The sequence below is a fragment of the Schistocerca nitens genome, chromosome 7, assembly GCF_023898315.1.
Source record: "Schistocerca nitens isolate TAMUIC-IGC-003100 chromosome 7, iqSchNite1.1, whole genome shotgun sequence".
In the NCBI taxonomy this organism is placed as follows: domain Eukaryota; kingdom Metazoa; phylum Arthropoda; class Insecta; order Orthoptera; family Acrididae; genus Schistocerca; species Schistocerca nitens.
Window position 1 is genome coordinate 118098633 of NC_064620.1, and position 26502 is coordinate 118125134.

Consider the following 26502-nt stretch of genomic DNA (forward strand, 5'->3'; position numbering starts at 1 on the left):
GTTAAATTTAATTCCTATGGTTATTCTTTTCAATATTTGAATGGTTTTTTCAATAATCAAGTTGAACAAATATGGTGATAATGGGCATCCTTGCCTTATCCCCTCCTTATTTTTGCTTTCTTCTTGACACCATTCACTTCTATCTCTGCTTCCTGCCTTTTATACAGGTTCCAGATTAATCTTCTGTCCCTCCAATCAAGATTTATTTCCTTCATTGCTCGGAATAACAATTTCCAATTAACCATGTCAAATACTTTTTGTAAATCTATAAAGGTCAAGTAGGTTTTCCTATTAACTCCAATTCGCCTTTCTAATACCATCCTCGGAGCTGGTATTGTCTCTCTAGTTCCTTCTCCGGATCTGAAACCAAATTGGTCTCCTCCTAGGTTTGCCTCAATTTTCTTTTTTATTTGATTTTTTATTATGTTTAATATTATTTTGGAAGAGTGGGATAGTAAGGAGATAGTTCTATAGTTCTCACAGTCCAGAGCATTATCTTTTTTTGGGATTATTACTGTTTTGCTGTTGAGCAAATCTGTAGGTGGTTCTTTTCCTTCTTCATAGTACTCTTTACTAAGTCTTTTGTTGATTCTCCAATTTCCTTCAGTACTTCTGCTGTGATGTTATCTGTGCCTGTCGCTTTGCCATTACTTAGATCATTCAAGACAAGACACTGTTGAATTCCTCTTTAGATATAGGTGGCCCTATCATGTCGATATCCACACTGCTCTCTTCCTCCAGAATTTCCCCCTCATTAGCCATATCTTCTCGTTCATATAGTTCCTTTTTGTCCAGGAGCAAAATAAAAAAAAATGTAGCAAGTAAATGTTGCAACCAGGGGACATTAATAAGCATAACTGCTTGTCTTGTAACTTTGTTCGTTATGAGAGTGTGAACAGCAGTACGTCTGCTTACATAGCACCCTGTATTTTTTATTCGACAGTCCACTTCCTCACCTGTCCACAAAACGTATCATTGTGTATCATTCACCCAATCATGGCATTGTTAAAAACGTAACACGGAACTAACTGTGACTATCCTTTATGAGCTCTTGGTGCAGGTGCCCGTAACTCATCAGTTTCCTGGAGCCGACAGTAAACAAATGAAAAAAACAAGCAAAATATAAACCCGTCATTACCGTTCTCCATGGATGAATAGCATTTCTACCTCCTCTTCGCTAGTGTACACTGTACTCTCGCAAATCTTCCACTGAATACGCTTGACTGAATAACCAGCGTACTCATACAGGGTGATTCAAAAAGAATACCACAACTTTAAAAATGTGTATTTAATGAAAGAAACATAATATAACATTCTGTTATACATCATTGCAAAGAGTATTTAAAAAGGTTTTTTTTCACTCAAAAACAAGTTCAGAGATGTTCAATATGGCCCCCTCCAGACACACGAGCAATATCAACCCGATACTCCAACTCGTTCCACACTCTCTGTAGCATATCAGGCGTAACAGTTTGGATAGCTGCTGTTATTTCTCGTTTCAAATCATCAATGGTGGCTGGGAGAGGTGGCCGAAACACCATATCCTTAACATACGCCCATAAGAAAAAATCGCAGGGGGTAAGATCAGGGCTTCTTGGAGGCCAGTGATGAAGTGCTCTGTCACGGGTTGCCTGGCGGCCGATCCATCGCCTCGGGTAGTTGACGTTCAGGTAGTTACGGACAGATAAGTGCCAATGTGGTGGCGCTCCATCCTGCTGAAATATGAATTGTTGTGCTTCTTGTTCGAGCTGAGGGAACAGCCATTTCTCTAACATCTCCAGATACTGTAGTCCAGTTACAGTAGCACCTTCGAAGAAAAAGGGACCAAAAACTTTATTGGCTGAAATGGCACAGAAAACGTTCACCTTAGGCGAGTCACGTTCATACTGAGTTGTTTCCCGCGGATTCTCAGTGCCCCATATACAGACATTGTCGTCGATTCACTTCTGCCGTACTCAATAACACAAAAAGCTTTCTGTTGAGCGGTCGCCATCTTAGCATCAACTGACGCTGACGCCTAGTCAACATCGCCTCAAGCGAACAAATGTACACCTAAATGAAACTTTATAGCTCCCTTAATTCGCCGACAGATAGTGCTTAGCTCTGCCTTTTGTCGTTGCAGAGTTTTAACTTCCTAAAGTTGTGGTATTCTTTTTGAATCACCCTGTACTTTTCCCGTACGTTTCCATTTGTTTACTGTCAGCTCCAGCAAGGGGAGGAGTCATGTCACCCCGGGGCCCCACACTGCGTGCTAGTACAGGACAATCGCTGTCGGTCTCGTGTAACGCTCTTAATGTTTTTAATGATATCATAGTTATGGCTCTAAGCACTATGGGACTTAACATCTGAGGTCATCAGTCCCCTAGAACTTAGAACTACTTAAACCTAACTAACCTAAGGACGACACACACATCCATGCCCGAGGCAGGATTCGAACCTGTGACCGTAGCTGTCGCGCGGTTCCCGACTGAAGCGCCTAGAACCGCTCGGCCACTCCGGCCGGCACTATCATAGGTTATGTGAATGGTTCATTGTGAAACGTTCTTGAACAGGTCTAGACGAGAGCAAGTGTATTACAGAATGAAAAATATAGTGTATTATTTAAAAAAGACATATTGCTGTCCACATCTTAAGAACGAACAAAGTTATAAGAAAGGCAGTCATGCTGGTTAATGTCACCCTGGTAGCTAAACAACATTTGCTTGATATGTTTTTCTTTATTTTTGTTTCTGGAGAAAATGTTATTTGTGGTGGTCAAGATAAATGGAAGACCTCGAATACACACACACACACACACATATATATATATATATATATATATATATATATATATATATATATATATATAGGTAAACCCGAATTCACTGGAAAAGTTTTGGAGGTTTTTCTGGGATATTTTTTGTGTACTTTGGTTGAAGGGACGCACGGTCTTCGGTGGTTCAAATCAAATGGCTCAAAATGGTTCAAATGACTCTGAGCACTATGTGACTTAACTTCTAAGGTCATCAGTTTCCTTGAACGTAGAACTACCTAAACCTAACTAACCTAAGGGCATCACACACAGCCATGCCCGAGGCAGGATTCGAACCTGCGACTGTAGCGGTCGCGCGGTTCCAGACTGTAGCGCCTAGAACCGCTCGGCCACCCAGGCTGGCTTCGGTGGTTCGTTCCGGATTAATTGCTTTTTAATCCGTTCGTCTCTCCCCCCTTTGTCTACACTATCGTACTGAAAGTAACTGCACAACGGTGCAAATGTTGACAGTATGTGTTGCATGCTTTGGAGAGAAACCTGATACGTTAACTTAACGGTATTTGCTGTTGACAGAAACGCCCACGTTACTGTTCGCCCTCAATGTTGCATTCTGTGCCGCTCGCTCCTGTTCCGGGTTCGTTTGTCCGGCAGTGTTAGTTCTACGTTAACAAAAACACACAGCAGTACAGATAGGTTTAATGATGGAGTGATGGCCGGTACGAATCTCGCTTACGGGCTCACTGAATGCAGTAGAAGGGCGGCTGCCAGACCGGACCGCACTACTACTGTGTCTCAGGGCTGCTGCGTCACTTTGAGTTCCGTTTTGTACGTTTCGGTGATAGCGAATTACGAGCTTTCTCACTGCTGCTAAAATATTTTCACAGAAACAAAGGTACTGTAACGGGGTGAAGAAGGTGAAGACAATACACTGACGGAAAATGATTACTGTTGAGTAATGAAATTTCGGGAATATATTTGTGTAGGTAACTTATTTAAGTGATTAACATTGTAAGATCACAGGTTAATGTAACCGCGGGACAAGCCTTTGCAAATATGAAATGCTGGTACATTAATAACCGATGTAACCGCCAGAATGTTGAATGCAAGCATGCGAAAGTTGATGCATTGTGTTGTACAGATGCCGCATGTTAGTAGCAATTTTAATGGCCAGTAGTGTATGTTGCACCAGCGGATGTTTACAGGATTACTCTCTAATAAACGCCTTCGTAGCTAAGGTCGCTCACGCACGACAGGGATGTGGCGCTCAAGTCGAAGGTATGCTGGTTCAAATTTTGGTGGTGGATCATATATTCACTACTAGCTTTTGGCCGGCAAGAGGAGAGGTAGTGGCGTGAACTTCTCGATCATCGGTCGTTGTGCCAGTGCCCAGGGCTAAATTCCTTACCCGTCCGCTATGTCTCATAAAGCGAGGGCATGTGGCGTCGTCGATTGTGATCCGTCCATAGGATGAGGATGTTAAGCTGAGCAGTCCCCTTAGTACTGTTCGAGATTAGCATGCTGCGTGCCGGCACAGTCTCTCCTTGACGCACATCCGCAACGGCACAAACCCCGCACCGAGCTCTGCAGTCAGTCGTCGCAGTCATCCGCACGGCACAGATACGGTTCGTAGCGGGTCGGAGGAAGGCGACGGCAAACCACCTCCTCTAGGAGCTTGCCGAGAGCGGTGGCGCAGCATTCCTGCATCTGCTCACCTACGCTCTTTTGCTGAGCGTGGGACCACTTTGTCACTACATTACTTTTTAACGACGCATGGGAGAGGCCCCGGGAGTAGACAACATTCCATTAGAACTACAGATGGCCTTGGGAGAGACAGTCCTGACAAAACTCTACCATCTGGTGAGCAAGATGTATGAGACAGGCGAAATACCCTCAGACTTCAAGAAGAATATAATAATTCCAATCCCAAAGAAAGCAGGTGTTGACAGATGTGAAAATTACCGAACTATCAGTTTAATAAGTCACAGCTGCAAAATACTAACGCGAATTCTTTACAGACGAATGGAAAAACTGGTAGAAGCGGACCTCGGGGAAGATCAGTTTGGATTCCGTAGAAATGTGGGAACACGTGAGGCAATACTAACCTTACGACTTATCTTAGAAGAAAGATTAAGAAAAGGCAAACCTACGTTTCTAGCATTTGTAGACTTAGAGAAAGCTTTTGACAACGTTAACTGGAATACTCTCTTTCAAATTCTGAAGGTGGCAGGGGTAAAATACAAGGAGCGAAAGGCTATTTACAATTTGTACAGAAACCAGATGGCAGTTATAAGAGTCGAGGGGCATGAAAGGGAAGCAGTGGTTGGGAAAGGAGTGAGACAGGGTTGTAGCCTCTCCCCGATGTTATTCAATCTGTATATTGAGCAAGCAGTAAAGGAAACAAAAGAAAAATTCGGAGTAGGTATTAAAATTCATGGAGAAGAAGTAAAAACTTTGAGGTTCGCCGATGACATTGTAATTCTGTCAGAGACAGCAAAGGACTTGGAAGAGCAGTTGAACGGAATGGACAGTGTCTTGGAAGGAGGATATAAGATAAACATCAACAAAAGCAAAACGAGGATAATGGAATGTAGTCGAATTAATTCGGGTGATGCTGAGGGGATTAGATTAGGAAATGAGACACTTAAAGTAGTAAAGGAGTTTTGCTATTTAGGGAGTAAAATAACTGATGATGGTCGAAGTAGAGAGGATATAAAATGTAGACTGACAATGGCAAGGAAATCGTTTCTGAAGAAGAGAAATTTGTGAACATGGAGTATAGATTTAAGTGTCAGGAAGTGTTTCTGAAAGTATTTGTATGGAGTGTAGCCATGTATGGAAGTGAAACATGGACGATAACTAGTTTGGACAAAAAGAGAATAGAAGCTTTCGAAATGTGGTGCTACAGAAGAATGCTGAAGATTAGATGGGTAGATCACGTAACTAATGAAGAGGTATTGAATAGGATTGGGGAGAAGAGAAGTTTGTGGCACAACTTGACTAGAAGAAGGGATCGGTTGGTAGGACATGTTTTGAGGCATCAAGGGATCACAAATTTAGCATTGGAGGGCAGCGTGGAGGGTAAAAATCGTACAGGGAGACCAAGAGGTCAATACACTAAGCAGATTCAGAAGGATGTAGGTTGCAGTAGGTACTGGGAGATGAAGAAGCTTGCACAGGATAGAGTAGCATGGAGAGCTGCATCAAACCAGTCTCAGGACTGAAAACCACAACAACAACAACAGGAGATGGTAGGTTCCTGGTACCAAAATACTCGGATAGCATTCTTGAACTACCTCCGAGGATTTTTTGGTGGATTTCGGATTAGGACTCTTAACGCGCAGGGTGTGTCACATGGGACACAAGTACTGCGCCCGGCGTGGAGTGGAAGGCAGTACAGCTGTAGAGGCAGCAAGAGGCACGGTGGATTTAGCCGGGAATAAAGTACACTAGTTAGGCACGCACTGGAGACTCTGTCTCAGGAAATCGTTTCCTCATTTAGCTCTTCAGACGGGTGTTAACAGTAGAATCTTCTGCGTACGAGCTGAAAGTGAGACACTAGAAAGTAACTGTAGCTCATAGACTGACCAGGTCAGATACTGTTGCTCGATGTCAGTATTCCAGCTGGCATGTTGCAATCTGTGCGTCATCCTGAAATGAATTCATTTTTTGTGACGAGAAATGGCTGCATTAACTTATAGAAACCTTTGCAAGTTTGCGGCCTCGGTGGCCGTGCGGTTCTAGGCACTTCAGTCCAGAACCGCGTTGCTGCTACGGTTGCAGGTTCGAATCCTGCCTCGGGCATGGGTGCGTGTGATGTCCTTAGGTTAGTTAGGTTTAGGTAGTTCTAAGTTCTAGGGGAGTGATGGCGTCAGGTGTTAAGTCCCATAGTGCTCAGAGGCATTAGAACCTTTGCAAGTTTTTAACGTGTCACAAAAGCTTCTTAAGTTGAGAAATGAAAAAACGCCGAAAATGGAGCAAAGTACAGTATCGGCAAAAGAAAAACGATTTCTGTCCTACATAAGGCCGATTTCTTTATCATTTCGTTTGCAAGCATGGGAATTAAAAATATCGATGCAGAAGATGGTCACGATCGTTTGGAAGACACGGGAGAGCACCGTCGTGAAAGTCGACGATCCGGGTTCGTAGCCCGCTCCAGTATTCAGTTCTGATGTCAGTAAATTTCCGTCTCGCGGCTGAGAGAAAGCGAAATGGGTATCGGCACGGACGCCTGTACGTCAGAAGTAGCGGCAATCAAACGAGCGCTACGGTTGACGGTAGGATCAGTTCTGGGTACGGTCCAGATAGCAGGCCGCAGGCCGCTGTGGAAATCAGAGTGGGGATTACCGCGCGGTTCCAGCGAGCGCCAGAGCAGACCTGCCTGCAGTTACGGGAGCCGGCACCCAGGCAGGTCGCCGCCGGCGGCGGGCGAGTACTGGGTACTGGGTACCGGGAAGGCGCGTGGGCGGCGGGCGCGCCCGCGGCTCAGTGAGGCGCGCGGCCATTCATCAGTCGTGACTCAGCGCCGCCGCCGCAGCAGCGGGAAGGAAGCGAGAGTGGCACTGCGCGGCCTTCCTGTAGTGCAGGTGCACGTCGCCGATCCGGGGCTGCCGCCGTCTGCTGGCGAGGAGCCGGATCTTCGCACCACTCTAAGCTGCTCGTCTTGTGTCTTCTCGTTTCTCTGACACTAGCTGTAGCGGCCTTTGCGCTGTAACGTGCCAGCAGGTGGTGGTCGCTGGTGTGGTTTTCCGGTTTCCGGGGGCAGTTCTCCAGCATGGACATAAGGGGCTGGTTTTGGTAAACATTTTTGGAAAGCAGTGATCAATTAATTGTTATATTTTGACTAAAGTTCAGTCTTGATCACATCATGTCTGTTTTAATGATATAGGTAACCGGTTTCGGTTCTTTCTAGAAAACCATCATCAGACCTGTGGATAAATTTTAAGAAATACTAGATACCAATCTTTAAATAAAATGAAAGAGTCTAATGATGCCAAAATTTAACAAGATAAAATAAAATTAATTATACCCATGGCTCCCTTAGGATGGTAGGCGGAGCTCTCCTCGCTGCTACGCAGTCAACTGATGGTTATGAGTGCTGAGCACGAGCTTAAATATGCAGAGGCTCCGCCTACTTCCTGTCACACTACTTCACAACTGCCAATCAGCGTTCATAATATGACGCCATAGTCAAAGTATAAAAGTAGGAAATACACTAATAACATAAAATTGATTCATTTAAATATCTGATTAATAGATAGTTAGTATGTCTACAACTTATTTATATTTTGGATAAAAACAGTGAACTACGATGTGTAATAGTTGTGCCCTCTATGCGCAACCTTAATACTATTACAGTGCCAGTTACATCAAAGATGTGAAAGTCCTTGGCGTTGTGGTATATATCGATTATACCGAGTCGCCTACATCACAATTGCATCTTTGTTGGATGCTGCAGAATCGTCTTGTTTTAACTGTAGTTTTTATAGCAATATTCTTTATAGCAGTAGGGTAGCAGCCAAGAGTACGTTCCACATTATGTATATCTGAATAACTGATGAGATTGTTGATTAAATTTTTTTAAAATGATCGATCTAATAGTTTTTATAATAATCAATGTCAATCTAATTATTTTTTTTTTTGTGCAGCATATTTTACAGGTCTGATGATGGTTTTGTAGAAAGAACCGAAACCGGTTACCTATATCATTAAAACAGACATGATGTGATCAAGACTGAACTTTAGTCAAAATATAATAAGGGGCTGGCCTCCGCTTAATTCAGCTACGTGCTGGCGATCCAGAACCGGACGCCCTGCTTGAGCGGTTTCCACAGCACGGATGGTGTTTCGTACTACCCTTTCGGGTGAAAAAAGGAACTTGTGCAATGGTCGACAGAAAGCAGCATCTTACAGCACGTGCTATGAGAGACTGACAAGGGGAGGCCACAACGTTTGGAACGCGGATTTACTGCAAACTTCGTACACTCGTAGTACTCCATGAGGACAAGAAAATGTGTAAGCAGTAGCGCGTACTTCTCAAACGTTACTGAGAAAATCGCAAGATAATATCGGTCGTTATATATATGTGCGTGGCCATTTTTACCATGAAGGGACCGCAGCCGAGTGGTTAGCGTTCAAGCCCCGTAATCACTGGATTGAGTCCCGTTCGTCAGTTGTTTTTTTTTTATTTTCAACACAGTCATTTCCTTTACTATTTATATTACAATTAATATAATGGGAAAAACACGTGTAATCGGATGAACTTTTATTAAATTTACAATATTATTTGGCGGTATACTAATTTTTATTATCACAAATAATATAATATTCATAACTATCGACTAGTAAACGACCAAAAGCATAAAGTGATACTGAAAATGTATGCTCCGGAGGCGGGTTTTTGAAAGGGAGGCGCGTGTGGGGTCGGGAGTGAATGGTCCTCAGTGACCTGTTGAGTCATTTTCCGTGTTATGTCAGAAATGTAACGACTTAATGAGCGGGAATTTTCCACCTAAACAGGCGTCTCGTATTAGAACCTAAGAAAGGAGAAGAGGATTAGTTGCCACAAGGAGATGAATTTATGGGAATTACCTCGTCCAATCTGACTGACAAGAAAAGTGAAGCACCCAGATACCATCGTCGATGCCAGTGTAACTTCATACATGTATACACGACGAGCGGGTGTGTAAATAATCAGTGTTAGAATTCTCTGTGACAGGTACAACGGCCACCACGCTGCCACTCGTGCTTACTGTTGTTACCAGGCCTGGTAGAGTATATAGGGGGATGAACAGTGAGATGCTCCGCTAAACCCGCAGGACAGGACAGGTAGTTTAAATTGTGGAAAGGGGCCAAAATAAAGCGGCTCTCAGCTACTCTCGAACATACAATTTTATTTATGTGACCAAACATTACAAGAGCCAAGAAAATTAAAAAAAAAACACAGTATTAATTTTTGGAAGTTAATTACCGGCTGAATGCGCCATACAATCTCATGCCTTAAGGGCAAGCCCACTTTAGTTTAGAATCGGCTGAAAGCCAATAACTTAAGGCTCAAACCAAAATCAGAAATCTAAAAGGCAGATGGCCTTATCTTAAATCATTTCTTTCAATTAGGCTGAAGACACAAACAATCTCACACCTTAAGAGCAAAACAACTTTAATTTTAAAAAATCAGCTGAAGGCCCATCTCCTAAGACTCAAACAAATATTAAATTTTTAAAAGGCGAAGTCCTTATCTTAAAACAGTTCTTTAATTAGGCTGAAGGCCCAAACAATCTGACACCTTAAGAGCAAAACAACTTTAATTAAAAAATCGGCTGAACGCCCATTACTTAAGACTCAAGCCAAAATAATTTTTTTTTACCTTAAAACAATTCTTTAATTAGGCTGAAGGCCCATCACTTAAGACTCAAACCAAAATAAATTTTTAAAAGGCCAAAGGCCTTACCTTGAAACAGTTCTTTAAATTAGGCTGAAGGCCCAAACAATCTTACACCTTAAGGGCAGAACAACCATAATTTAAAAATCGGCTGGAAGCCATACAAATATAAACAACAAAAACAAATAAGAAAAGGCAGTACACCCAACAGCGCTCAGACGTTTCCGAGGATTGACCTGGAATTCGAACGCTAACGCTCGATTAGGTGAGACAGTCAGTCGGCCCAACCATTCTCGATCCGACGACAACCCAACCGACAGACAGTCAACAGACCCACCGACAAGATAACTTCCGCTCCACCCGACCAGCACGCAACAGGGAGTTCAACGGAACAACGTACAAGGTATTGGCGCCCACAAGCAATTTTACATTGAGCTGTCAAACTTCAATTCAAAATAACCAAGTAAACTCCACCGGAGGGCGGCTAAACTTTGCCAACTTGAAAACACACGTTGTAGCTCGCGGGAGCCGGCCGGGGTGGCCGTGCGGTTCTAGGCGCTACAGTCTGGAACCGCGTGACCGCTACGGTCGCAGTTTCGAATCCTGCCTCGGTCATTGATGTGTGTGATGTCCTTAGGTTAGTTAGGTTACAGTAGTTCTAAGTTCTAGGGGACTGATGACCTTAGAAGTTAAGTCCCATAGTGCTCAGAGCCATTTGAACCATTTTGCTCGCGGGAATGTCACAACAGCCGACAACGACAGAATGTTAACAGTCGTGACTTGCTGGTAGATTAATTCAAGACTCAACTTTCGTGTCCAGGATCGGTGAGCCACGCACCTCGTAGCAATGGGAACGGCACTACACACTCCGACCGCGCGTGGACGCCGCCAGCGGCCTCGGATAAACTACGCGCCGTGGAGATTTCCTCGCTTCTCCCCGCCAACCGATCAACTGCTCGCACACAGCACAGCCGGAAACTATAAGCGCCAGGCCAAAGATAGTACAAGGTGCGAATATCGATATGCACCACTGCTGCCACTCGCGGAGAGAGAGGATAACAGCATAATCGCGATAGCCGCGGGAGACTAAACACGGGCCGGCCGGTGTGGCCGTGCGGTTCTAGGCGCTTCAGTCTGGAACCGCGTGACTGCTACGGTCGCAGGTTCGAATCCTGCCTCGGGCACGGATGTGTGTGATGTCCTTAGGTTAGTTAGGTTTAAGTAGCCCTAAGTTGTAGGGGACTGATGACCACAGATGTTAAGTCCCATAGTGCTCAGAGCCATTTGAACCGTTTGAACTAAACACGGAATAGGAATCAAAGTTTCATCCAACGTCTAACAAGAGCCAGCCACGGCTCAAACAGCACCAGACGTCGAATGATCACTGCAGGACACAGCCAGCGCTATCAGCACCTCTGATAGGGGCCTCATTCTGGGTCTTCATTTGGCCGGCTGGTCGAATCGTGAGGTATCCTGATTTGTGGGGCATCTCGGATGTGACAGTGTCTCGATCATTTGACTGCAGGCATGTTCGTCGCCAAGGTTCCGGTGGACCACGTCTCACCACCACAAGGAAGGGTCGCCGTACTGTTCACCGAGTGCATGGTAACGCCCTGCTCCTGGCAACCGAAAGCAAGTAATCCACTCCCTGAGACATTCTGCCTCACCCGGCGTCATCGGTCGGAGACTAGCGTAAGCGAATAATCGTCCGAGCCTCGGCTGCCGTTATTGCCACAACATAAACGGCTGCGTCTGGAGCGGTGCCGTGAATGGGAAGCACAGACTACCGACGAATGGTGTCGCTTTGCTTCCAGAGATGAACCGCGGTTTTGCACGGCCCCAGATGTCCACCGTTAGCGAGCGTGGTGGCGCCCCGGTGAAGGGTCCCACTCCTCCAGTGTTTGGAACAGCACAGCGGCGTTACACCCGGCACCCTAGTGCGGTGAGGCATCGAGTGTGACTTCGAGCCACGGCTGGTAGTGCGCGATCGCGGAAAGTCTGACTACACAACGGTACGTCACGGTCACCTACGTCATCGCGTGTCACCTCTCGTGCTGACATTTTTCATTGTGACGACGCTCATCCAGACGTGGCACGTGACTCCGTGAAGTGTCTGCTTGATCCTGAGCTACTCCCGTGGCCAGTAAGGTCCTCCCATCTGTCCCCGCAGAACTTCTGTGGCACAAGTTCAGACGTCGGTATCAGTGCGAGTATCCTGAATATCCATGACCAGTTAACAGAGATGTGGACCAGTCTGTCTGAAGAGAGGGTATAACGGCTTTACGACACCCTTCCCACTCGAATCACTGCACGCATCCAGGCCAGAAGAGGCGCAACGTCTTACAGATAAGTTCTTTGTAAATTAGACTCGATATTGTAATCACCGAAACAATATCACACTGCCTCTCAACCCGTCAAGATTCTGTGAAGCGTTTATTATTAAAACAGTCACAGTCGCAGTACAAATGTTTGGCGTCTAGTTTCGAATCGGCCGGTTCGTTCTCAAGCCTGGTCTACAGAGGCTGCACTGAAAGTGCCTGATCTTAGTAACAAACATCAAAACAGGAATAGATGATTTATAAAATGTTCGCAGATGACTGCTGCAGTCAACATGTGCCTACTTAGCAAGCCAGAATACATTCGAAACTAGTCGCCAAACATTTGTACTGCAACTGTGACAGATTTAATAATAAACGCATCATGAAACATTAACAAATTTGCTGGTCCTTTGTCAACGAAACGCTGAAACTGTAGGAAGTTTCATTTCTATTCCTCCTGCCCTTCTGTGAGTTTTGCTATTTTAGCCAGTTAGGTTCAAATGGTGCTCTGAGCACTATGGGACTTAACATCTGAGGTCACCAGTCCCCTAGACTTAGAACTACTTAAACCTAACTAACCTAAGGACATGACACACATCCATGCCCGAGGCAGGATTAGAACCTGCGACCGTAGCAGCAGCGCGGTTCCGGACTGAAGCGCCTATAACCGCTTGGCCACAACGGCCGGCGTCATTAAGGTGGTTTGGTTTTGGAGCAACATGTACACTTTTGCATTTTTTGGACTAATGTATCACTACTTACAGTTATACTACCGACAGCTCAATTCGCGGCACTAAATCATTAATTCGAGGTGTCGTAAGCGACAAAATAAAAATAGAGTATAATGTTTCCCATAACTTCATAAAATATCAAATTGCGTCACAGTCAAATTTAAGAAAGTTGGCGTTTGTTCTGTGTAAAACAAAAGCATGAAAACACACACACACACACACACACACACACATAAACACACACACACACACACACACACACACAAGTAACCAGACACCTGACTTGACGGCACCGGGGATCGCAACTCGATGCAGCAGGACGTGTTGGTTTCATCAAACAAGAAATGAGAAAAATAGAGCGGAAAACGCCATGAACAGAGGAAACGGGTGCCACCGCAAGCAAGGAGGCACTCGAGTTGCATTGCGGTGAGAGGGATTGAAATCCATCAGCCTGTCCGCCAGATTTAAGATATCCGTAGAGTCCTTAAATCAATTCGAACGCATGCTGGCATGTTTCCTTTCAAGGGACGTTCCCGATTTCCTCCCTTGGCCTATTACTATCAGAGCTAATGGTTCGTCTAAATACCTCGTCGGCTGCGAATTGTTAAGCTCCAATTATCCATTTCTTTTCTTTTCAAAACAAACAACAACAGTTATCGCAGTCATATTCGGTAAAGAATTTAAAAATCAATGTGTGATTATTCGAAGAACGTTACGAAATCACAGCAGGTCTGTCAATGTCACAAGTATAATGACAGGAGAAAAACCATCCGATTTCAGGAAAGGAAGATCATAGTGTCTAGAAAAATTTCCGCTACCAGTCACAATAAAAAAAATTTAATTGTCACACGACCGGTTTCGGGCTTGTGCCCGCCCTCAGGTATTTATACATTCATGTACATGTTTATATGATGGAGATCAATAAATATGAAGCATCATTATTATAATTACGCTGTGGGGACAGTTTTGACACTTACTTGCACATTTCTTTATCATTTTCACGTCCATATTTCAGCTTTATAAAGACTAGCTGCATATTTCACTATTACGACGTGCACTCGTGAAATACACTGTATTTAAATACGAACATGTAGGCTATGGTCAAAGAACTTGATGCTTCATCTTTATTGATCTCCATCAATATAAACATGTACATGAATGTATAAACACCTGAGGATGGGCATAAGCCCGAAACCGGTCGTGTGACGAATAAAAAATCTTTTATTGTGACCGGTAGTGGAAATTTTTTTCTAGACTATAAAGGAACACTCACTTAAGGAAGATCATGTTCAGATTTATTACACTAGAAGAAATAATTCAAAAAGAAACTACTTTAACGAGACATGGTACTTACTGACTATGTGGTAGTATTTGACTTAGTTCTAAGAAAAGGCCGTGCTGACACAGCAGTACCATTCTGGCATTATTAAACGTAACAAGAGGTTGTGTGCTACTACTAAGATATCAGTACAGTATGAAAAGCGTACCAATAAAATGTAAAATAGCTATTAATATGCACATAATGCAGCAAGCAGCCCAGTTCATCACCTCTGGAGGCAACAATGGGTAAACTATTGGAAAGATCGTAAACTATTCAAAAGTTTGATGACGCCTACGACAAACATGAGCTTAAGGTTAGAGAAGTTGCTATACTGATATGCAACAGTAAAAATTTGACAATACTAAACGAAAAACTAAAACAGAAAGCACATTACCTTAGTACAAACTTGCAACATACTCTTGGCTGGGATAGCGGAGCCATTAATGTAAGAAAGGAAACCAAAATTTTTTCGTTGATGTAATACTCGAAGAAAGTCAACGAGGGAGGTATCATCAAATCTCAAGCGTGAGTAAACGTTGAATACCAAGAAGTCTACAAAACTACTTGCTGAAAAGGGACAGTAAAGTTAGAAGACAGAAAGAACGTCACCCGTTACGTCAGTAAGTGCTTCTGAGTTCAACTCACGCCAGAGGAAGAACGACACGAATACAGCTGTACGACAAATAACAGACGAGGGCCGGTCTGGAGCAGATAGCTGGCAAAGCGAGGCCTAAGATTCAGAGATGACGAGCAAAAGCCTCTAACTGATCCATACCGCTCGGCTACGCTGATTCACCTGGCCATAACGGTGCTTGCCAGAGAATTAACTCTTATTCTGCGTAAAGGTAAGCCTCCTGTTATCTGTGTTTACGTTACCCGTGTAGCGCAACCCCGTTCTTACTTAGCTCTCAGCAGAGTTTGGATAACGTCTTTTCCCACAGCTTGACGTAATCGTCTCAGTTGAATGGACTCTGATTTAGCAGCATAATATTGCATTGCCTTCCAAGAACTCAATCACTCTGGCTTTGGATCAGTGATAGAATCTGCTCTATATAACTCCATCAAACAAAACTATTGGTTTTACGAAATGGCGGTAACTAGAATCAAGAGTTTGTTCGTACTGTATTAATAAATGAATAGCACAGTCTCGAAAGAATTGAGACGTACGTTTGACTTGCAAGCAGTGACCCCCATGGGTGCATATCGGCATATGTGCAGCAGTCGCCGCTAAATTACAAATAACGGAGGACATGCAAAGACAATTTCCACTAGCTGGAGCCCGTGGTTACTATCTCCTCGACTTAGCCAGCGGGGGTAAAGGACAAACTTCACCCAACTGCTATTTTATTGTTCGTGGTATATATTTCAATCTTTTTGTTTGAGGCATCACATCTCGCTGTGGACCTCCCTACTTGCGAATCACCTCCTTTACAGTGCCACGGTGATGCAGTAGTGGCAGACACAAGTGGCAACAACTGTGGAATGGTTGGAAAAGTACGTTACTGCTTCAGTCTCGTAAGGAAATAAGAAAGGGAAAACAGGTGACTATCTGCAGCTATACATAAGAGTCCTACGGGCAACTTCAAGTATGGACTGAGAGGAAAATTTGTAACAGTAAAACTTGCACGGCACTACAGTAAAAGCACCTAGCAAATACGTTCTCAATAAAATCAAAAGTGGTTTTCTTGATAAACGGACAGAATTATTACAAAATATAAATCTCAGTACTAGTTCTATTCGGAAAGTAAGGTGCGACCGATCGCGAGATGGAAACCGCAGTGAAAATCTGATGAAGTTTTGCACAGATGTGTTGGGCAGTGCCTCTAGTACCCCCATCGATCGCGTCACGTCATTCTTTTCAGTTCTGAACGCACACTGAGCACGTAAAGATACCTAGAACAATACTGTCTCCCGCCAAATACGAGCGCCTGGTGAGAAATTTCGCCTGAAGCTATGCAGCCCACATAACACTACTGTCATGCGTTTCCTTCTTCAAGACAATTCTCGGCCGCATTCTGCAGGGGCAATGAAGACGCTCCTGCAGCGTTTCCGATGGGAAGTGTTTGATCATCCACAATGCAGCCCGTAATTGGCCCCTTCTGAGTTTCATCTCTGCTCACATGTGCCGCTGGCTATGAAGACATTTTGGCACAGACAATGAGCTGTAGACTAGCGTAGAAAATTGGCGAAAAGCACTGGCGGCTGCCTCTAAGACGAGGGTACTGGAAAGTTGGTACAACGCTACGACAAAAGTCTAAGTCGGATCCGCGACTATGTAGATAACTAGCTGGAAGTTGTAGCTAAATGTTTCATTTCCACAGTGGTTTCCATTTCGCAACCGATCAGACGTTCCTATCCCAATAGCCCCCGTACATAATCCAGTTATAAAATTTACCTGGTATGGCAGGACTAAGGTGTACTACGTCACATTTTACGAAGATACAGAGTAATTTTCCGACAATTTCTGGATACGTTCGAATTGGGCTATTAGTGATACATTACAAAATGATGTGTAACGAGTGCTGCCACAGTGATTAATTCCATTACATTCTACAGTTCCTATACCAGTTGAAACTTTGACATAAACTTCTATGGATGAACAACAAACTCATCAAGTGGCTTGCAAATTACTAGCCCATCTCCTGGAACGAACAGAGGCAGTGTAACTTCAACGTGGGCTTGTTATCCAACAGGCAAACGATGCGCTGTATTCCACACTATATATATATATATATATATATACACTTGTAGAAAGTTGAGAGCGGTATGTAATCGTCTCAGCTGAATGGAGTCTGACTATTTAGAAGCATAATATTGCATATAGTTTAAGGATATCGAAAACTGAAACCAAGGCAATGGCTTTATTCGGAAGAGAACCATTGAGATAACGAATCTGCGTCTATAGTAAAACATTGGATCAAATGGCTCATTTACAGTACAACATCTGCGACTTTATCTATGAAGAACATGATATAAAACACTAAAACAAATATTGTAAAGTAATAGCCACTCTCACCTAGTTGTGCAGAGAAAAATGTTGGCGTCCGAGGAGAAAATACCTTAGGCACTTGTATATAACAGAAATGAAGCTCCTCGGATATGCAAAACTTCTACAACACAGGATACCACATAAGCTCATAATCATATGCGAAATATATAATAGAGAAGGATGTTCAGAACATACAGGAACTAAAGAAACATGTTCTATGTATGTTGGAGTCCAGGATTCCAAAGCAACCCTTCCTTTACACACCTTCAGTGAGAAAGTCAATAGTCACAATGTTGTGAAACCAGAACAGGTTTATCTGAACCCAAACACGAGAGTTAGTTTAGTAGTATCTGACGTGATAAGGTAATTCTATACAGGGTGTAACGAAATTATGCTGACAAATTTCGAGAGCGTCATGTGCAACAAATGCACCGTAGGAAGCCGTATGCTGAAAAGTCGCCCAACGGCCCTCAGCCTGTCCTAGGGACCAACACGTGTCGCTAGGCCACCTTTCAGCAGTAAAGGCGATTGTGTACACTCTGACGTAACAGGGAAAAAAAGGAAGGAAGACTGGGTTTAACGTCCGGTCGACATCGACGTAATTAGAGACGGAGCACAAGATCGGATTGTGTCAAGGATGGGAAGGGAAAGTGATCGTGCCCTTCGAAAAGGACCATCCAGACATTTGCCAAGAGCGATTTAAGGAAATCACGGAAAACCTAAATCTGGATGGTCAGACGCGGGTTTGATTCGTCGTCCTCCCGAATGTGGGTCCAGTGTGCCAACCACTGCGCCACCTCGCCCGGTCTCTACAGTAACGTCCTCAACGTGCTGCACTTCGGCGTAGTTCGTATTGTGTCCCACCATAACTAAATAGCAACGCCGTATGTGAGAGCGTGCATACCATACAAACTGGTGGTTCAGCGAGGCGCGCTGCCAGGAGCTTGTCAGCCTATGACCTCACGTGAGCTGTGAGAAGGGGCAGCCTAGCTGCAGGCGCTTTCCCCTGTAGATCGCAGCTTAACAGCGTCGTAGGGTGGCGTTTCCGGACGTGCCTACCCGTCTTCAGTTTGACCCTGAAGACAGCCTCTAAAACCTCTCGCAGTATTTCGGAACCATTCCGTCACATCCTCCTCAATGGGAGATGCAAGCCGATCAAACTCTAAGTACTTTATCAGGTATTTTCTCCAAGCAGGCAGTGTGGCATGCTACAGAGCAATACATTTGCATGCACAGAAAAAAATTAAAAAATCAGTCTCAGTATCTCAGAGAAGTCGTACTGAAACATACTTTCACTAATTCCCTTAAATAGACAAATGTTTTCGTTTTACAGTAAGAATATCTCAAGTTGTTATCTTCAAGTACGAATTAACTGGGTGCAAAGAGGACATTAACGTACTGACAGTGGTTTTCCGTGTCTTACAATGCTGTGGTCCGGCGTTTCACTATTGCGCTAAAGAAAACGCTAGATGTGGGAGGATATGAAAGCATTTTACAGCATTTTCCACTGCGTACAGTAGGGCATTTTACTATATACAGCAGCGGAAAAGTTTAGAGGCGATTGTGGCCTGCATCATCATGACAATGCACCCTGTCATGAAGCAGTGTCCGTGAGGCAATAGTTAGTGTACAATAGCATTCCTGAAAAGGTCTGGCTTGCCCAGAGCTCCGACCTCCCTTCTGCAATATCTCTGGAATAAATTAGAAGATGATTTCGCTCCAGAACCCAGCGTCCAACATCCAACATCATTACCTCTTCTAGCCTCGGTTGTTGAAGTCAAATGGATCGCCATTCCTCCATAGACCTTCAGACACCTCACTGAGACTGAGTTATAAAGACAAAGAATGGACACATCCCATATTAATGTCCACCAACAGGTGTTTGAACAATTTTGATCACATAGCGAAGAAACCACGGATAACAGAAGAAATACTTCAGTTGATCGATGAAAGAAGGAAGACAAAAATTTTCAGGGAAAAATCAGCAATACAGATATATAAGACGCTGAGGAATGAAATAAATAGGAAGTGCAGGGGAGCTAAGACGAAATGTCTGCATGAAAAATGTGGAGAAATCGAAAAAGGAACGATTGTCTGAAGGAGAGTCAAAGCAGCCTTCGGGGAAGTAAAACGAAGGGTGGCAATATGCAACGGGAATTCCACTGTTAAATGCAGCTAGGGGAGAGCAGATAGGTGGAAAGAATACACTGTAGGCCTGTATGAGGGGAAGATTTGTCTGAAGTGACAAAAGAAGGAACAGGAGACGTTTTAGAAGAGGTGGGGGATCCAGTATTAGAATAAGAATTTAAGAGAGCTTTGAAAGACTTAAGATGAAATAAGGCAGAAGGTGTAGATAACATTCCATCAGAATTTCTAAAATCATTGGGGGAAGTGGCAACAAAACGACTATTCACGTTGGTGTGTAGAGTGTACGAGTGTGGCGACATACCATCTGACTTTCGGAAAAACGTCGTCCACACAATTCCGAAGGCTGCAAGAGTTGACAAGTGCGATAACAGCTCATTTATCCAAGTTGCTTACAAGAATAATATACAGAAGAATGGAAAGGAAAACTGAGGATGTGTTACATGACGATCAGTTTGGCTTCAGGAAAAGTAAAGGCACCAGAGAGGCAATTCTGTCGTTGCGCTTGATAATGGAAGCAAGGCTAAAGAAAAATCAAGACACGTTCATAGTATTTGTCGACCTGGAAAAAGCGTTGGACAGTACAAAATGGTGCAAGATGTTCGAAATTCCGAGAAAAATAGGGGGCGACGGGTAATATACAATATGTACAAGAGTGAGAGGGAGTAATAAGAGTGGACGACTAGGAATGAATTGCTTGGATTAAAAAGGGTGTGAACAGAAATGTAGTCCTTCATCCATAATGTTCAATATGTGCATCGAAGAAGCAATGATGGAAATAAAAGAAGGGTTCAGATGTGGAATTAGAATTCAAGGTGAAAGGATATAAATGATACGATTCGCTGATGACATTTCTATCCTGAGTGAAAGTGAAAAAGAATTACGTGGTCTGCTGAATGAAATGAACAGTCTATGGAGTACAGAATATGGATTCAGAATAAACCGAAGAAAGACGAAAGTAATGAGAAGTTGCAGAAATGAGTACAGTGAGAATCTAAACATCAGGATTGATGGTCACGAAGTAGATGAAGTTAAGGAATTTGGTTAACTAGGCAGCAAAATAACCAATAACAGACGGAGCAAGGAGGACAGACTAATACTGGCAAAAAGGGCATTCCTGGCCAAGAGAAGTCTGCTACTACCAAGCATAGGCCTTAATTTGAGGAAGAAATTTCTGAGAATGTACGTTTGGAGCACAGTATTGTACGGTAGTGAAATATGGACTGTGGGAAAACCGGAACAGAAGAGAATCGAAGCATTTGAGATGTGGTGCTACAGATGAATGTTGAAAATTAGGTGGACTGATAAGGTAAATAATGAGGTATTGGGGAGAATCGGCGAGGAAAGGGACATGAGCGAAACACTAACAAGGAAAAGGGACAAGATGATACGACATCTGTTAAGACATCAGGGAATGACTTCCACAGTAATAGAGGGAGCTTCAGAGGGCAAAAACTGTAGAGGAACACAGAGAGTGGAATGCAGCCAGCAAATAATTGAGGACGTAGATTGTAATTGTTAGTCTGGGATGAAGAGGTTGGCACAAGAGAGGAATTCAAACCAGTCAGAAGACTGATGACTCAAGAAAAAAGTGTTATCCGTAGACTATATTAATCGTTGTCATAGCTATAAATGCTGCCGATCTCTCAGGTCACATCCTTCCGGAAATATTCTACGCTTTAGTGTTTTATTTCATTGGTGAGTTTTGCTATAGGGGCATTAGGATGGTGTGCAGAGTTACGAAATGTAAGAATGAGACACCGGAAGAAGAAGTTAGTAGGAAGTATGGGGCGTTGAACTGGAAAAGATTTGAAAAGATTTATAGATTATGAACCCAGAATAGTGATTACTGAACGTGAGATTTAAATAGGAAATGCTCCAGAGAGGTCGTAATATTTTTATAGATACTGACAGTTATGTTGTAGACAAGGTCACTTTGTATTTATAAATATGAGGAGCCGCCGTATAAGTTCGGCCTCTTACAAGCGTACAGGCAACCAGTGTAGAAGGAGACATTGTGTGTTAACCGCCGCCTGGTTTTTCGTGAGCTATTGACGAAGTAGAGCGTTAGCATCGGCGAGTAATGTACCAGTCAGCTTGCCTGAGCCACGTCACTTTCGGTCCGAGTATGACTGGTATGATGAACAGATCCTAAGAATTCGCGGAGTCACAGAAGTTGAGCGATCACGAAACGGCCGGATCGGCGGAAGTGGTGAGACATCCCCCGACTGACTCAACGCGGCGGTCAGCGGCTCTCACGGCTGTGGGGCACCGCGTGGGGGAGACACCTCTCAGGAGTTTCACCCCTCGAGACACGTCTCAGCCTGAGACTCTCACCTCACCTACACTGTCGAGGCATGGACACAAAACGATTAAGTACTCGTCGAAAGCTACCCTGCTTACCAGAGAAGCCTTCGCATTTTCTCCCGAAACTGTGAGAGTTGCAAAATCGAAGTTGGCTCTACGTCTTGACTGCGTAGCAATCAACGTGTTAAAACATTACGTATGCTGCTGAGTAACAACCATCATCATGAATGAGATTTTCACTCTGCAGCGGAGTGTGCGCTGATATGAAACTTTCCTGGCCGTTTAAAACTATTTGCCGGAGCAAGACTCGAACTCGGGACCTTTGCCTTTCGCGGGCAAGTACTCTACACAGTTTTAATCTGTCAGGAAAGTTTTTTAACCATCATCATGTTCTTCTTCTCCTTCTTCTTACGCCTTTTTCCCGTTTCTCTACGGAGTCGGCATTGTTATACGAGATTCGGCAGCTGGTAGCAGGATAGCCTTCCTGACGCCAGAAGTGCACCAGCAGGAACAGAACCGGTGTGCCCATCTGTCGGCTTCCAGAATAAATCGCGTGCGCAAGTGTGAGAGTGTTTTGGAAATGTTTGCCTAACGTGTGTCTGAGGCGGGACGTGGAAAAAGAAAGGAAGGTTAGAATTTAACGCCCCGTCCACGTCGACGTTATTTGAGACTTTATTAGGGCACACGCTTGGAATGCCACAAGGACGGGGGAAGAAAACCAGTCGTGTCCTTTCAAAGGAACCATCGCGGCATTTGCGTGGAGTGCTTTAGAGAAATCAAGGAAAATTTAAATCTAGATGGCCGGCCGCGGATCTGAACCGTCGTCCTCGCGAATACGAACCCGCTTTGTCACCAACGCGCTACCTCGCTCGGTTTGGAGATGGGTGCCAGACCGGTATTCACCTGGCTGGATGTGGAAAACCTCCTAAAACCACGTCCAATGTGGCCGGCTCATCACACCTCGCCTTTAATCCGCGAGGCAGATTTGGTTCGGGGCAGTTTCGCCTCCCCGCAACCAGGAAGTGGCGTGTTAACGCCTTCGTTTGTCGGGCGGGTCCGCTAAGTAACAATTATGACTTCCTATAGACGTCCATAGGACAGGAAAATCTATCGAGTGAGCATTCAGATGCACAGAACAGAATTTTTGTCGCGAACATTACCTATCTAGGCAACAAAATAACCAATGACGAACCGAGCACTGAGGACATCAAAAGCAGACTAGGAATGGCACAATGGCAAAAAGGGCATTCCTGGCCGATAGAAGTCTACTGGTATTTAACATAGGCAATAATTCTAGGAAGAAATGTCTGGGGATGTACGTTTGGAGCACAGCATTGTATGATAGTGTAACGTGGATTTTGGGAAAACCGGAACAGAAGAGAATCGAAGCATTTGAGATGTGCTACCGAAAAATTAGGTGGACTGATAAGAGAAGGAATGGGGAGGTTCTGCGCAGAATCGGAGAGGAATATTGGATAAACACTGACAAGAAGAAGAGACGTGTTGATAGGACATCTGTTAAGACATCAAGGAATTACTTTCATGGTACTAGAGAGAGCTGTAGAGAGTAAAAACTGTAGAGAAAGACAGAGATCGGAATACTTCCAGCAAATAACTGGCGACGTAGATCGCTACCGCCACTCTGATGAAGAGGTTAGTACAGGAGAGGAATTAGTGGCGGGCCGCATCAAACCACCAGTCAGAAGACTGATGAGCCAAAAAAAAAAAGAAACTGAGGTCATACAGTCACATAAATTACCCCTACGATACTGCCTTGATTTACACTGTGCCTAGATATTATTCGACATATAAAGCGCCTCTTACCATTATGGTAACTGTAGTTAGAGCTTTGTGGAAGTTACACATGAAAAGTAACTTTTTCCTGTTTGTGGTATTTACATTTGTATCCGCCACTGCTATTCCTAATAAATAAATGTCTAAAAACAGGGCAAACAAGCCTAATATTGATGTTTTAGTCTTATGTAAAACGTGAACAAATAGATTTATACTGAATTCACGTGACAATTCCGGTTCTGATTTTGGCTACATTTCCAGTACGCTATGTTCTGAACGCAGATATTCCTAGTCTGTGCAAACATTGAGAGTAGGGATCCGTTTGCAGCACAGACAGAGCGAAATGAGATGAAAGTTGCTGTCGCAACTAGCGGTCTCCTCGATTATCTGGACCCGTCCTGACTGCAGTGTCTACCAACAGTGTACGACTATGGAGGTAGACTCTTAGGTATTAGTATGTGTTCAAAATCTTGATGATGAGCTTCCATACTTCCGTCGGCCTACCAGCTGTGGCGAAAAGCGTGTTGTCTTAGATCTAATTTTCTATAACGAAGACAATCAAGATGTGCATTCGTAAACGCACTAAACGATTCTATACCGGCCCTCGCCTGCTCCTGGGTTGTTTAGACGCATTGTTGAGTCTGCGAAGCTAACTACACAAATTATTGGTGTTGGAAGCGTGCTTTCTGTAGGGTCATCTTTATAGTTTGCACATCTTGATTGTCTTCCCTCTTCATATTCAAATCTTCATTGCCTTCCCTAAGAAATATTGGCTCTAAAATAACTCCCGATGCTTTTTTTTTTAAACCGTGTCATTAGTACAGTCACGATACACTATTACCAGAAACAAGTAGTATTTCACAAACTTCAGACGTGTCCGAAAGCTGATGATCATTTCATTTTGAATCAAATCTCCCTCCGGCAACTGTGACGTTTATATTCATTGGTTTTCCTAGATCCTTTCAGGCGTACGCTGTGCTAGTACCTTCAGCAAAGCGGTAGTCGAGAAATATCCAGTTTATAAAAGAGCAGTCAACTGTGCTTAAAAGGAGATGATAATTAAAAACCGAGTTTCTTGAAACGTGTCTTTTCCCACAAGTTTTTGTCGTTTAGTTTGTACATCCTTTCTGGAAATGAAAAATAATCTGCTGAACAGAGAATTTGGACTGGCAGAAAACCAAAGACGAAAGTACTAAGAAGTGTAATAGCATGAAACATGAGACTGAATTTCAAAAAGAGTCTTCTAAGAACGTACGTCTGGAGTACATTAGCATTACATGGAAGTGAATAATGAGTCACGAGAAAATCGTAAAAGAAGAAAAATATGGCTCTAAGCGCTATGGGACTTAACATCTAAGGTCATCAGTCCCCTAGATTTAGAACTACTTAAACCTAACTAACCTAAGGACATCAGACACATCCATGCCCGAGGCAGGATTCGAACCTGCGACAGTAGCAGCAGCGCGGTTCAGGACTGAAGCGCCAAGAACCGTTGGGCTACAGCGGCCGACTGTAAGAGGACCGGACCGTTTGAGATGTGGAGCTATAGTACAGCGCTCCAAATTAAACGCACGGAGGTGAGAAGAAATAACGAGGCTTTCTGCTGAAGCAGCTGTGTAACGAATATATGGAAAGCACAAACGAGTAGTAGGGTCAGGTTGATAATACATATGTTAAGACATCAGGAAATAACGTCTTGGTACTTGACCGCCGGCGAGTGTCTTAAGTAACTTTTTGGTACCGTTATATTATGTAAGAAATATATTCTCCATTAGAAAAGGAAAAATGAAAGACCCGACTTCTAGGACGATAAATAAAGAACCCTGATGCACGTCACCAAGTGCAATACCGCTTTCTGATCATTCTTACTCGTCTAACACTAACTGTACCAAGAATTCTGACCTAATACAGTATCATGTTTCTTCCACCACATAATGCCGAAGGTGCCAGTGTTTGCCAAACTGGTCCTCACTAGACACTACTTCAACCTTGAGTCGTTTTGGCTCGTTTACTAGCCACGTCATCGAGGTTGGCGACTTCGCTTTTTCCACTTTCCCTCAGAATTCATGTTTTAACACCACATTACGTAACACGATCCGTAGCTCATATATTCTACAGCAGATTTTTTAATCCATATGCTCTTCTGAATCTGCTAAAGGTACTTAATCACTAGGCAATTTACTGTTGCGCAGATTTATACTTCTATGGTTTTTTTGTTTTTATTCCTGTAGGATCTGCTCTATAATTGTCGACAAATATAGGGAGTTAGGTACTTGTTTAAGTCCTTTATTAATTCTTAGCTAGATGTTAATTTCTCAAACTGTATTAGGATACAGTGACTTGATGCCTTTTATTAAATTTCTTATACCGGCATACTGCTACAATATTTTCGAATAGGTTTGTCTGACGGTCCTACTTATAATCTAAGAACAAACAGAGGCAGCTGTACAATATTTTCTTCGGTTATTTAACACAAAGATTACATCAGTACACGCTTAGTGCAAAAAGTCCGACTCAGTGACTGAATAAAAGGCTGTTTGTTTGGTTCACGCAAACGTTTCGCTTTGAATGTGTCCTATCAACAGACCCCTTCTTGTAGCCAGGTTGTGTCACAAATTTAATTTATTCCCAATTCTATTCAGTACCTCCTCATTAATTACGTGATCCACCCACCTCATCTTCAACATTCTTTTATAGCTCCACATTTCGGAAGCTTCTATTCCTTTTTGTCTACCCTGTCCATCGTCCATGTTTCACTGCCACACAT